This window comes from Scyliorhinus torazame, chromosome 3, assembly GCF_047496885.1.
Source record: "Scyliorhinus torazame isolate Kashiwa2021f chromosome 3, sScyTor2.1, whole genome shotgun sequence".
Lineage (NCBI taxonomy): Eukaryota > Metazoa > Chordata > Chondrichthyes > Carcharhiniformes > Scyliorhinidae > Scyliorhinus > Scyliorhinus torazame.
This window is the reverse complement of record NC_092709.1, coordinates 16,309,063-16,321,309: the sequence shown is the minus strand read 5'-3', so window position 1 is coordinate 16,321,309 and position 12,247 is coordinate 16,309,063. Positions and strand designations below refer to the sequence as shown.

General features: G+C 46.8%; 1 protein-coding gene across 7 annotated transcripts in view; it reads left to right on the top strand.

Annotated features, from left to right (window-relative positions):
- Positions 1 to 12,247, top strand: part of ccser1 (coiled-coil serine-rich protein 1) — a 1,481,149-nt gene that overhangs the window by 1,208,464 nt on the left and 260,438 nt on the right. The gene's annotated exons all lie outside the window — the stretch shown is intronic.

Genomic DNA, 12,247 nt, shown 5'->3' with positions numbered 1-12,247 from the left:
TTCGAGTGCAGCAGGAATGGGTAAATTTTCAGAGAATTTACAGTGCAGAAGGAGGCCATTCAGCCCATCGAGTCTGCACCAGCTCTTGAAAAGAGCACCCAAGTCCACACCTCCACCCTATCCCCATAATCCAGCAACCCCACCCAACATTAAGGGCAACTTTGGACACTAAGGGCAATTTAGCATGGCCAATCCACCTAACCTGCACATCTTTGGGCTGTGGGAGGAAACCGGAGCACCCGGAGGAAACCCACGCACACACGGGGGAGAACGTGCAGACTCTGCACAGACAGTGACCCAAGCCGGGAATCGAACTTGGGACCCTGGAGCTGTGAAGCAATTGTGCTAACCACTATGCTATCGTGTTGCTCCTTGACCTTTTGTAGAAGGGCAAGTGAATGCCCTTTGACCTTCTACAGTGGAGTCAGATAAATGCCAACCTCCCTGTGGCTTAGCTGATCAAACATTGGGAACCTATTAGCAACCGCACAGCACTAATTTAAAAAAAACTTAGAGTACCCAATTATTTATTTTTTCCCAATTAAGGGGGAATTTAGCGTGGACATTCAACCTAACCTGCACATCTTTGGGTTGTGGGGGGGAAACTCACACAGACATGGGGTGAATGTTGCACAGCACTAATAAGCACCAAAATGCCACAAATGGATTTGTTACTGATATTTAAATATGAATTATGAAAATAAATGCCCAAACCACAATTTAACATTTAACTAATTGTTGTCCATTTTACGTTTGTCACCTTCCTTCCCTGTTTTCACCCACTCTATCTGTCCTATCCTTCCTTCAGTCCTCTACCGTGTTCCTCGCAACATTTGCCAACTTGAAAATATTTGATTTTTGCTTTCTTCTGCTTCCAACCAATTCGGAGATGAGTATCATGACAAAATAAAACTGCGCTTTGACAGGCCAGAAACAGCTCCAAAGTTCAGCTCTCGGCCAATCAAGGCTGACCGGGTTAAAGCTGACGCTCTACACTCCCGAGATAGCCTTGGTCCCCCAGTTTCAGCTGCCTTTCAATTCTCCCAAGAACCCAGTTAATATATAAGGGGGATAGAGGGCAAGCTAAGGCTAAAATGGGGCAAAGCTTTCTGTACATGAGAGTTCTGATGAGGAGAGTGCCCATTTTCTTTAAAACAGTAAGTAATATTTAAGCTCCGGCTGGTGTACTGACAGTTGTGCTAACATTATAAAACAATTTCGCCGTAATGAACATATGGAGACAGAAATTTCCCTTCAGAGTTAGAAACATGCGCAACCTATCAATGTTGCACCTGTGTTTCTCCTGTCCTAATAGCAATCTAATTTCAGTTAGTTTATGTTGTTGCGAAAGGTATTTTTATGATAATGCTTGCAAAACTCACAATTATATCGTAATGGCTTTTCCTGACAACTGCCTAAACATTGATTGGATTGGATTGTCCTGTCAAGCAGCTTGCCGACATGGATAGTTTAATCTTCAGCCGGTGTGACAGCGTACAACCTTGCCACTACAGATCTTGATGTAAGCATATGAGCGTGCGGGGTACAGCGAAAGACACCATGGCGGGAGATTAAAGCCGAAGCATCTATTGCCTATGAACCTAACCCGCACAACATGAGGCTTTTAAAATCACTTCTTAAGTGCCCCTAATTTATTTCTCCAGCACAGCACCAAATACACAAAGATGACTCAAGGTGGTGCTTGGGCACTGAGCGTTTTTGTAGATTCCAGCGAGGTATTTAGTTCAGCTAGCACCAACAATAACACAGAATGGAACCGGAGCAACTTGATTGTCATTTCTGTGCAGTGGCCTTGCAGCTGAAGTAGGCACTCACACTGGCATTATTTTATTTTTTGCGTGCAACAGCTCTAAGCTACACAGCAACACAGGGCATATTTCACAACAAAGGTAAGCTGAGACAGTGCCACTCCAAGTTGGACTCCTCTGCATTGACTTGTTCTTCCTTGAAATGAGCTCCAAGTGCCTTATCTGGTGAGCCAGGCATCACCATTCAGATATAAAGGCTTATATGAGGGGGCTGCAAATTATGGTCTCCTCATACACCCACAGGTGTATCTTCCAGATTCGGTCTCCTAGAGGTGTCCATCTTCCAACCTCAGAATGTCCCTGTCGATCCATCTTCATTTTTAGGAGGGTAACCTTCTTTCTTCAATAGGGGGTCAGTGATGTTGGCCGCCTTTTCGATATGGCACCCAGGGAGGGTGGTGCACTATATGCTATCAGGTCTCCCCTGCCATGGAATACGGTGCAAAGCCCCAGCCTCATAATTGATGAGGTTGGGGTCGGAAGATCTGGCAAATTTTCCCGCTGGCTTCCGCAGCGCAAAACACTCCATGTTCCCGCCCTGGCCAAGGGACTTCATCCCCAGATGGGAGTATTCCAGCCCCAGGGTTTTTGAATGAATTCTGATTTGGGCCGGTGTGCATGCCCTGTGTTGCTGTGTAGCTTAGAGCTGTTGCACGCTAAAAACAAAATAATGCCAGTGCTTTAGCTGCAAGGCCAATGGAGTTTCCTTTCTGCCAACCTTCCATTAAATAACTTTGGATCGTAGAATCATACAACAGGGAAGCCCCTCAAACCTGTGCTAGCTCTTTTAAAGAGCTCTCTGATTGGTTCAGCTCTTCTTTTTCCCACGATCTTGAATTGTTTCTCCTTTTCAAGTATTTGTCCAATTTCCTTCTGGAAGTTACTCTTGAATCTGTTTCCACCCCCGGTACATGCATTGCATTCAGATCATCATAACTCATTGCATAAAAAACAATCTTGGCATCTCCTAGACAGAAACGGCCTCCTGCGTCTCGATACACGTGAGGCAGGCAGAGCACGTGTTTTCAGTAGCTGCATTTCCCTGGAACATGTCATCAGCCTGAAGCTGGAGCTTGAGGGGTGCCACGCTGGATCAACGATGGCTGACCTGCTGTTACCATCTGCGGTCGGCATGTTGGGTGGGTTTGTATGTTGACAATCAACCGGCTTCCCTGTGTTATGGAGAAAGCTTCCGTGGCCAGCATGCCCTGTGGTGGGATTCGAACCGGTAGCTCCTTGCTCATGAGTAGGTACACTGCCTACTACACCACAGGACCTCTTCCAACATCCCTCCTCTGGTTCCCTTAGCAAATCCGGGATCCTTGGTTACTGGCCCAACAGTCAATTGAATCACTTCCTCCCCATGCATTCTTATCAAACCTCTCTAGACTTTTGAACAACTCAATTAAATCTCCCCTTAACCTTCTGTGCTCTATGAAGAACAAACCTCGCTTTTCTACTTTCTTCACATAAAGTATGACACATGTTTTTCAAAATAACTCCAGCAGCAAACCCATTGAAGTTATTAGCTAATGATAGCAATCATAGAATCTACAGTGCAGAAGGAGGCTATTCGGCCCATCAAGTCTGCACTGGCCCTTGGAAAGATCACCCTACTCAACCTCACGCCTCCACCCTATCCCCGTAACCCAGTAATCCCACTTTAACCTTTTTGGACACTTAAGGGCAATTTAGTACGGCCAATCCACCTAACCTGCACATCTTTGGACTGTGGGAGGAAACCGGAGCACCCGGAGGAAACCCACACACACACACGGGGAGAACGTGCAGACTCCGCACAGTCAGTGACCCAAGCCGGGAATCGAACCTGGGACCCTGGAGTTGCGAAGCAACTGCGCTAACCACTGTGCTACGGTGCTGCCCACACCATTTCTCATAGGCTGGGACTTGTCAGCCTTCCCTTCCCACCACGCAGCTTGTCTTCTGGTAGCAGAGGAGGCCGACGCTCACATCATCTGGTTCCGCTGCTGTCAACAGGGGTTTCCTGTTGTTCGCACCCTCCTCCGCAAGGGAACCCATGGCTGGCGGGGAGTCGCTGGCGGTGGAACCAGAAGATCCCCCCCACCCCAGGCCGGATTGGCCAGAAAATCCCGCCCATCAGGTTTGATAAAAATGATTACTTTATGCTTTTAATGTGCAGATTCTAACGGCCATTGCGAACCATGTCCAAGATTGTAAATTGCCATAAGTGTACACGTGTAGCAATGCTTTAATGAAGTAACTGTTAACACATTCAAAATATTAGCATACCCAAAACTTTATTATGTCATAATTTAAGTTTATTACTTTATTTTTATAGCCTGGTGCTAATTAAGCACTGTGTTGGAGATTACAACATTAATTTTCCCCCATCAACTACAACATCAATATTGCAACATTACTGTGATAAAAATGCCAGTAGCTTGATATTTTGACTTGTGTATGTCCTGCGCAAATACTAATAACTACTTACTGGTAAATGTAGAGAGTTACTTCCAATATTGAACATCTCATGCTGTCAGTTATGCTGTTTAATTGTTTTTCAACACCCAATTAGTTCAATGTTGGGTGCTCGACTCTATATTTAGTGAGCTGGGAGTCCTGTGACCCCCTCCATAACCTGTAAGTATGCTGGCACTCCCATTTCTTTTGTCAGATACCTCAGGAATCTCACCTCCACAACAACGCCAAATTGTACTTAGACAGTGCATTTAAAACATCCCAAGGTGCTTCACAGGAGAGTACTTAGACCGAGTCGAAGAAGGAGGCATCAGGATAGGTGAACAAAAGGTTTGTCAGGAAAGTCGATATTAAGGAGAGCCTTAAAGGAGAAGAGAAAGGTGGTGCTATTTAGGGTGACAAATCCAGAGCAAGGGGCCTAGATATTGGAAATGGCCACCAATAATCTTCATGGCAGGTCTGGACTATTCCCTTGTGGGGAAAAGCAAGAGAGAAATGACAAAGTGAAATTGGTTGGAATCGGGGGGAAACTCTCCGCTGGTTGGAGTCATACCTAGCACAAGGGACGATGGTTGCGCTTGTTGGAGGTAAATAACCTCAGCCCAAGGACATCACTGCCGGAGTTTCTCAGGGCAGTGTCCTCGGCCCAAACATCTTCAGCTGCTTCATCAATGACCTTATTTCCATCGTAAGGTCAAAAGTGGGGATGTTCGCTGATGATTCTGTAATGTTCAGCACCATTCGCGACTCCTCAGATGCTGAAACAGTCCATATCCAAAGGCTTGGACAATATCCAAGCTTGGGCTGATAAATGTCAAGTAACATTCACCTCACACAAGTGCCAGGAAATGAGAATCCCCAATGAGAGAATCAACCCTTCCATTTCCATCACTCAATCCCCACTGTGAACACCCAGGGGGTTACTATTGATTAGAAACTCAACTAAACTGGAATAACTGTGGCGTCAAAAGCTACTCAGACACTGGCAATTTTGAAGTCAGTAACCAATGTTGGCCGAGATTATGAAGTCTTGTGGTCTTGTGAAAGACTTTTTTCAGTATCCAGGCGATAGGTGCCTTACCAAGTACTCTTTGGGCAGCACGGCAGAATAGTGGTTAGCACAATTGCTTCACAGCTCCAGGGTCCCTGGTTTGATTCCCGGCTTGGGCCAATGTCTGTGCGGAGTCTGCACGTTCTCCCCGTGTGTGCTTGGGTTTCCTCCGGGTGCTCCGGTTTCCTCCCACAGTCGAAAGATGTGACGTTTAGGTGGATTGGACACTAATTGCCCTTAGTGTCCAAAAGTGCCCTTAGTGTTGGGTGGGGTTACAGGGATCGAGTGGAGGTGTGGACTTGGGTAGGGTGCACTTTCCAGGAGCTGGTGCAGACTCGATGGGCCGAATGGCTTGCTTCAGCACTGTAAATTCTATGAAATCACAGCTCGTCGTTCGCTGGCGGTGGGAAAGTGAACCTCAACGACCGGTTAATTTCATCCCACATCGACAAAATAGCGTGCACTTTCCTGAAATGCAGATCACTCATGGAATGTTTTCAGTGGGACAGGGGAGGCTCAAAATATCATTGTGGGGCCAGGTAGAGCACGCGCCTGCAAATTAATCCTCCTCAAGAACGTGCCCAATTGCTTTTTGAAAGTTCCTGTGGAATCTGATCTCACCGCCCTTTCAGATGGCGAGCTCTCGCTCTTAACAAGCCCCTGTGTGGGTAAACAGTAAGCTCTCTCTTTCCCTTGTAATTCTTTTGCCAATTATTTTAAATCTATGGCCTCTCATTACTGATCCACAATGGGGAATAAAAACACGGAAGCTAGTTATGAATAATTTTGGACCAATTTTGTTTCGGAACAGTCTGAAATCTCTCTCTCTCTAAAGAATAATAGACATTCACTACAATTTTTTGTCACTATCATCTGTTATCCAATTGGTGGGATTTTGGCTAACACTGCAAGTAAGTTATGCCAAAGTCACATCCAACTGCACTCTGGATTCAACTACATGTCGTATCGCTGTGTTCAGGGTTGCTCTTTGAATAAACGTTTGAAGCCACAGCTCAGCTTGTACTGTTTTACTAGATTGGCTTATATGTAATGTTAACCTGGCCAGTGTGCTTGCTGACAATGCAGCAATCCTTGCTGATCTAAGTACCTCACAATGATACAATAAGCAACATTACCTTGCAATACCATTGCCCTGTTAATCCTATATGGATATACACACACGCACAATGAATCAATGGACTCTTCCAATCTGTTTTAGTGCTATGTGATGCTTCGAGATCTGAATTTAGTTCATAGGAGCAGACTGATAATGAGCTGAGGATCAATGTTAACATTGAGCTCCTCCTCGATTCCTTTGTTTTATTGGATTCCTGCACTTGCTCTCTTCTGTGGTTTCTGTTTCTGTTTTTCTATTCATTTGTGGGATGTGGATGTCGCTGGCTAGGCCTTGGGAAGGTGGTGGGGAGTTGCGGCCCATGTGTTAAGGCACGGAATGTCCATTGCGAGCTATTCCCGGCATCTTCACACTCTTGCATGATAACGTCCCCAGTGAGGGTCGCTCCTTTCACCACCTCCCACTTTCCGGACTTTCCCTCTGTTCTCAAATACAAAGTCATTCTGGGCACCAGCGGAAAGAACATGGTTTGATATCCAAGAGATAACTTTGCACGTTGTGTCCTTGGTGCAGTGATTCATTCCCCAGCAACTGAGTGGTTGGGCTCTTGTCCCTCAGCCAGAGGGTTGCGGGTTCAAGCCCCCATTCCAGAGACTTGGGCATAAAACCTCGGCTGAGGGAGGGCTGCACTTCGGAGGCGGTAGCTTTCGGGGTTAACAATAGACCGTATGCCTTCTCAGTTAGACATTAAGGATCTCCAGGCACTATTCAAAAAGGATCAGGGGGGATATCCTCCTGGCGTTCTGTCCAGTATTTACCCCTCGATCAACACTACAGAAAAAAATAAGCTTGTCTTTATCACATTGTTGACTTGTGGGGTTTTGCTATGCGCAAGTTGACAACTGCATTTACAATAAAACAATGACTCAACTACAATTACTTTGTTGGCTCTAAAGCTTATTGGATGTGTGGAGATCATGAAATATATAGTAGGTGATATATATATTTACAAGTCTTTTTCTGTTTCACGCTCAACTCCTAAAAATAGCCCTTGAATAATCAAATTTGTGAGTTATTGCAAGTGCCAATATTGGGCATAATTATTACACAGCAAAGTTAAATTGATGAGTGCGTTTAGACAAACGTGACATTAACTCTGCATTCAAAATTATCTGACCTCCAGTATTCCGAAGTCACTTCAAATCATGACTAAAAGCAGAAATTACTGCAAACACTCATCAGGTCAGGCAGCTTCTGCAGAGAAAGAAATGGATTTAACGGGCGCTTTTAACGAAAATGAAACCAGAGTCCTCTGTCGGGCGTGTTCAGCCGGGTGTTTCCCGGCACTGCCAGCGCCGAGAACGATCCCGCTATTAACTGGGACTCAGCTTCATTTCTGGGCCTCGGTGAGGAAAGGCCTGTCAAGGCTGAAGTCCTGTTTTCTGCACTAATGAGCTCCGCTTGCCCAGGTATCATTGCCAGGGTGGCAGTGCTTCAGTGCCCAGGTGGCATCAGGGGTGCCAGGGTACCACCTGCCCAGAGCCCATCGACCATAGATCCCTCGACCGCCTGGGAGAACCCCCCAAGTGCCAGGCGCTGGTTCCACATTGGTGCTGTACAGCGCTCAGGGTCTCTGAGACACAAACATAAAATCCTGAACATTGGGTAATTCGGGCGAGAGCATGTTCAAGTGAGCCTGACTGCACACTTGAATATGAAAATCTGAATCTCGCCCATTGTGGAGGTCTCTGATGGGAGTCTCTGGTGCAGGAGGAGGGGTCTGATAGATGTCTCTGGTGGGGGTCTGTGGTGGGTGTCTCTGGTGGGAGGCTGCGGTGGGGGCTGGATGTGCATTGTGTGGGGAAAAGGGCCTTCTGATGGACTTTATGCTTGTGCCCTTTGCCCACCACGAGTTCCGCCCCATCAGGAGCCACACTGGCAAATACTTGTACCAAACAACGTCCAGAGGGCCGGAGAATCATGGAGGTGTGGAGAATCCAGTGCCCTGCCCATTAATAGGACAGAAATGGGTCATTTTGACCTATTCGCGTCCTCCCACTATCGCGGACCGCGTACCTAGATTCCACCGTCAGCGGGGGACCAGAGCATCAGAAATGGAACTGCGCCTGGTGGTGATCCCGTTTTTCTCCCCGACGCTGGATTCTCCGCAACCAGCGGCGGTCGGTGGAGAGTCCGGCTCCGTCCCTCCCAGCCACTCTTTGTTACTGTGAAATAGTTCAAAATCATGAGGGACCCGGGCAGAGTTGGTGGGGAAGTACGGTTCCCACTCACGAAAGGACCGCGTGCGAGAGGGCATGGATTTGAAGCAATCGGCAAAAGAAGTAAGAGCGATATGAGGGGGAAAAAAATGTTTTCACGCAGTGAGCGGTGAGGACCTGGAATGCGCTGCCTGTGCGCGTGGGGGAGGCAGGTTCCATCGAGGCATTTGTGAGTTGAGTATTTGAAAAGAACTAATCTGCAAGTGAAACCCGGAGAGCCTGTGCAGGCACTGGGAGCCGAATGGCTTCTTTCCGTAACAGTTCTGTGATTCTCTGAACACGCGTTGCAGGTCAGAGCTGATCTGGCTCATTGTATAATGAGCAATGGTACTTTAAGTAGGTTAATCAGAATCACTCCAAGCACCAACAAGAGCAGAGCAGTGCTCCTTCACTATTGGAAAAGACATGAAAAATTGGAAACTGTGTGCAAACTGCAGACAGCATGGAAGAGGAGGATGCAATGCGCATGATCTGACCTCCAAAGTGTTTTCTGCTTGATTGTCAAACGCCTCTAGTGGTTTGTGCTCATTGTTTTATGTAAGCATTTGTTTCATTTAAAGAATAAATTTAAAAAGTCAATAAATTTTTACACAAAGCTCTATTTGTCATAGCTTGCAGGCACAATAAAGAGAAACAGTGCTTGAATTACTGAACATGGATGTAGTGTGATATTACTACTATCGGGATTCTTGCTTTTTTTAACAGCATGCTGCAAAGAAACCTTCTCCCTGAGCAATAATAATCTCATCGATCAGTATACATCATGCCCACCATGTATCAAGAAATAAAGGAGCACGATACCGCATGGAGACTTATTTTAACACCCCAGGAAAATAAATATAATTCTTCATTCAATTTTATTCATATTGTAATTGTTCTTTGCATTCTTTGCAGTGTGCTTGATGTCAGAAACATTTTTATTTATCCTGCTTATGCGTCCGCCATTTTTTATGTCTCGTCCAGAAGAAAATAGCGGTTGACCACCTCCTTTGAAGGATTAGGGTGGCACGGTAGCACAGTGTTTAGCACTGTTGCTTTACAGCGGCAGGGACCCGGGTTCGATTCCCGGCATGGGTCACTGTCTGTGTGGCGTCTGCATGTTCTCCCCGTGTCTGCGTGGGTTTGCTCCGGGTGCTCCGGTTTCCTCCCACAAGTCCCGAAAGACAGGCTTGTTAGGTGAATTGGACATTCTGAATTCTCCCTCAGTGTACCCGAACAGGCGCCGGAGTGTGGCGACGAGGGGATTTTCACAGTAACTTCAATGCAGTGTTAATGTAAGCCTACTTGTGACACTAATAAAGATTATTATGTGTAGCTTGCTAGACCACACCTGATGGCTTTAAGAGTCAACCTTGGTGTGATGGTGGCGCAGTAGTATTGTAATGGACCAGCGATTCAGACGCCCAGGATATTGCGATGGGGTCATGGGTTCAAACCTTACCACCTGGTGGAATTTAAACTCATGTGGTATACAAATTTCATTTCAGTCAAAGTGACTATGACACTCATCATTGATTGTTCTAAAAGTCCACCTATTTCAGGTAGAAAGAAATCTGCCATCCTTACCTGGCCTCCATGTGACTCCAGACCCACAGCAATGTGGTTGACTCTTAACTGCCCCTCTGCAATGGCCTAGCAAACCGGTCAGTCCAAGAGCAGTTAGGGGTGGGCAGGAAATGCTGGCCTTCACAATGAAGTAATAATAATCTTTATTATTGTCACAAGTAGGCTTACATTAACACTACAATGAATTTACTGTGAAAAGCCCCGAGTCGCCGCACTCCGGCGCCTGTTCGGGTACACAGAGGGAGAATTCAGAATGTCCAACTCACCTAACAACCTAACAAGCACGTCTTTTGGGACTTGTAGGAGGAAACCGGAGCACCCGGAGGAAACCCACGCAGACACGGAGAATGTGCAGACTCCGCACAGACAGTGACTCAAGCCAGGAATCGAACCCGGGTCCCTGCCGCTGTGAAGTAACAGAGCTAACCACTGTGCTGCCGTGCCGCCCACCGTGCCGTATCCCCAGCAGAAGAAAGGAAACAAAGCATCTAATATGCCACAGGCTTGCTAGTGCCAGCCGATTCAAATTTTGTTTAAAGGAACACAGCTTCATTGGGCATTCAACTGGTGCTACAATGGCCAGATTTATTGAATTCCATTTCACAACTTACAGTGATAGGATTTGGACACGTCGACACCTAGACATTTGGCCATGCAACACTCGTTTCCTAGATGCTAAAAGGCCTTCCAAGCCCCCAATACAGTGAGCAAGAAACAGAACGCTCTTTGAGCTACAGGTGGTATGTGTCATTGATTGCCATCTTGGTAAAGGTCAATCATTGCCGTGAGATGGTCATGTCTGAAAGAGGCATTAGACTAAGCCTTCGCTAATCTTCCAATTGCTTCCTGCATGTTCCTGCACGCAGCTTGTCGGCTAAGTATAAATTAGCCTGATGTCAGATATGGCTGGGACCTCACCATTCAAGCATAAGTTTGAATCCTGCAAAGGGATTTGAGCCATTTGGTCGATGTGAAAAGTTCCATATAAATGCAAGTCTTTCCCCTTTACTGCATCCGTGTGGTTTGCCTCATCTGCACCATTTAATAGTGTCGTTCATCGTTCTCGCCACTCTCTGGGCCAATCTGTTTCTCAAATTCCTGTTACTGATTTTCTTATATTTATGGCTCTGGTTTTGTGTTCGCCGGCAACTGGGAATATCTTCTTCATGTCGTCACTCTCAAAGCCCGTCATAAAGTTAAATATCTCTGTTAGGTCATCCAAAACTGACCCTTCTCCGGAGAAAAGAGCCAGAAGCGTTCTCATTCGATAAATGAGGGGGTTAAAGGCTATTGGGGTGTGCAGGAGGTTGCAGTCGTGATCTTATTGAATGGCAGAGCAGGCTCGAAGGGCCGAGTGGCCTACTCCTGCTCCTAACTTGGATGTGCATGGTGCCCAAGCGAAATGAGGATTGTTGTTCTTGGTCTGCAGCGCAAACAAAAAAATCTGTGATGTCCTGTTGTGCTGTTCCTGACCAACAGATGGTACCCGGGAGGTCGATGCTTTGCCCGCAGTTTAAGGGAGATTGGCATGTTACTCAGGGTGAGCAGCAGAGCTATGTGAACCAAAAGTCCAAGGTTACCTGTTCCTCCACAAGCCTGCTGCACCACCTCACCTGGAAAAGATTTTATAACTGTTTGCATGTTGACACTTTTATCCACACCAATGTTAGCAAAAGGAGGTGTTAATGGATTATTGATCTGAGTTTTACTCAGCCAATCGCCACCGCAGAAGGAAAACAAAAGGGTCTGGCAAAAAAAGTAAGAAAAGAAGGGCAGGATTCTCTCAGCCCTGGGCTGGACCGGAGAATCCCCGCGACCGGCGCGAATCGCACCACGCCGCCCCGACGCCGGCAGGCCATTCTCCCCAGAGCCGAGAATCGGTGCCATTGGCGCCGGCGTGGTTGGTGCGGCGCCGGTCGGGGGCCGCTCTACGCAGCCGGTCCACCGATTCTCAGCCCGGGGTGAGCTGTGCGGCCGTTGTGAAAAC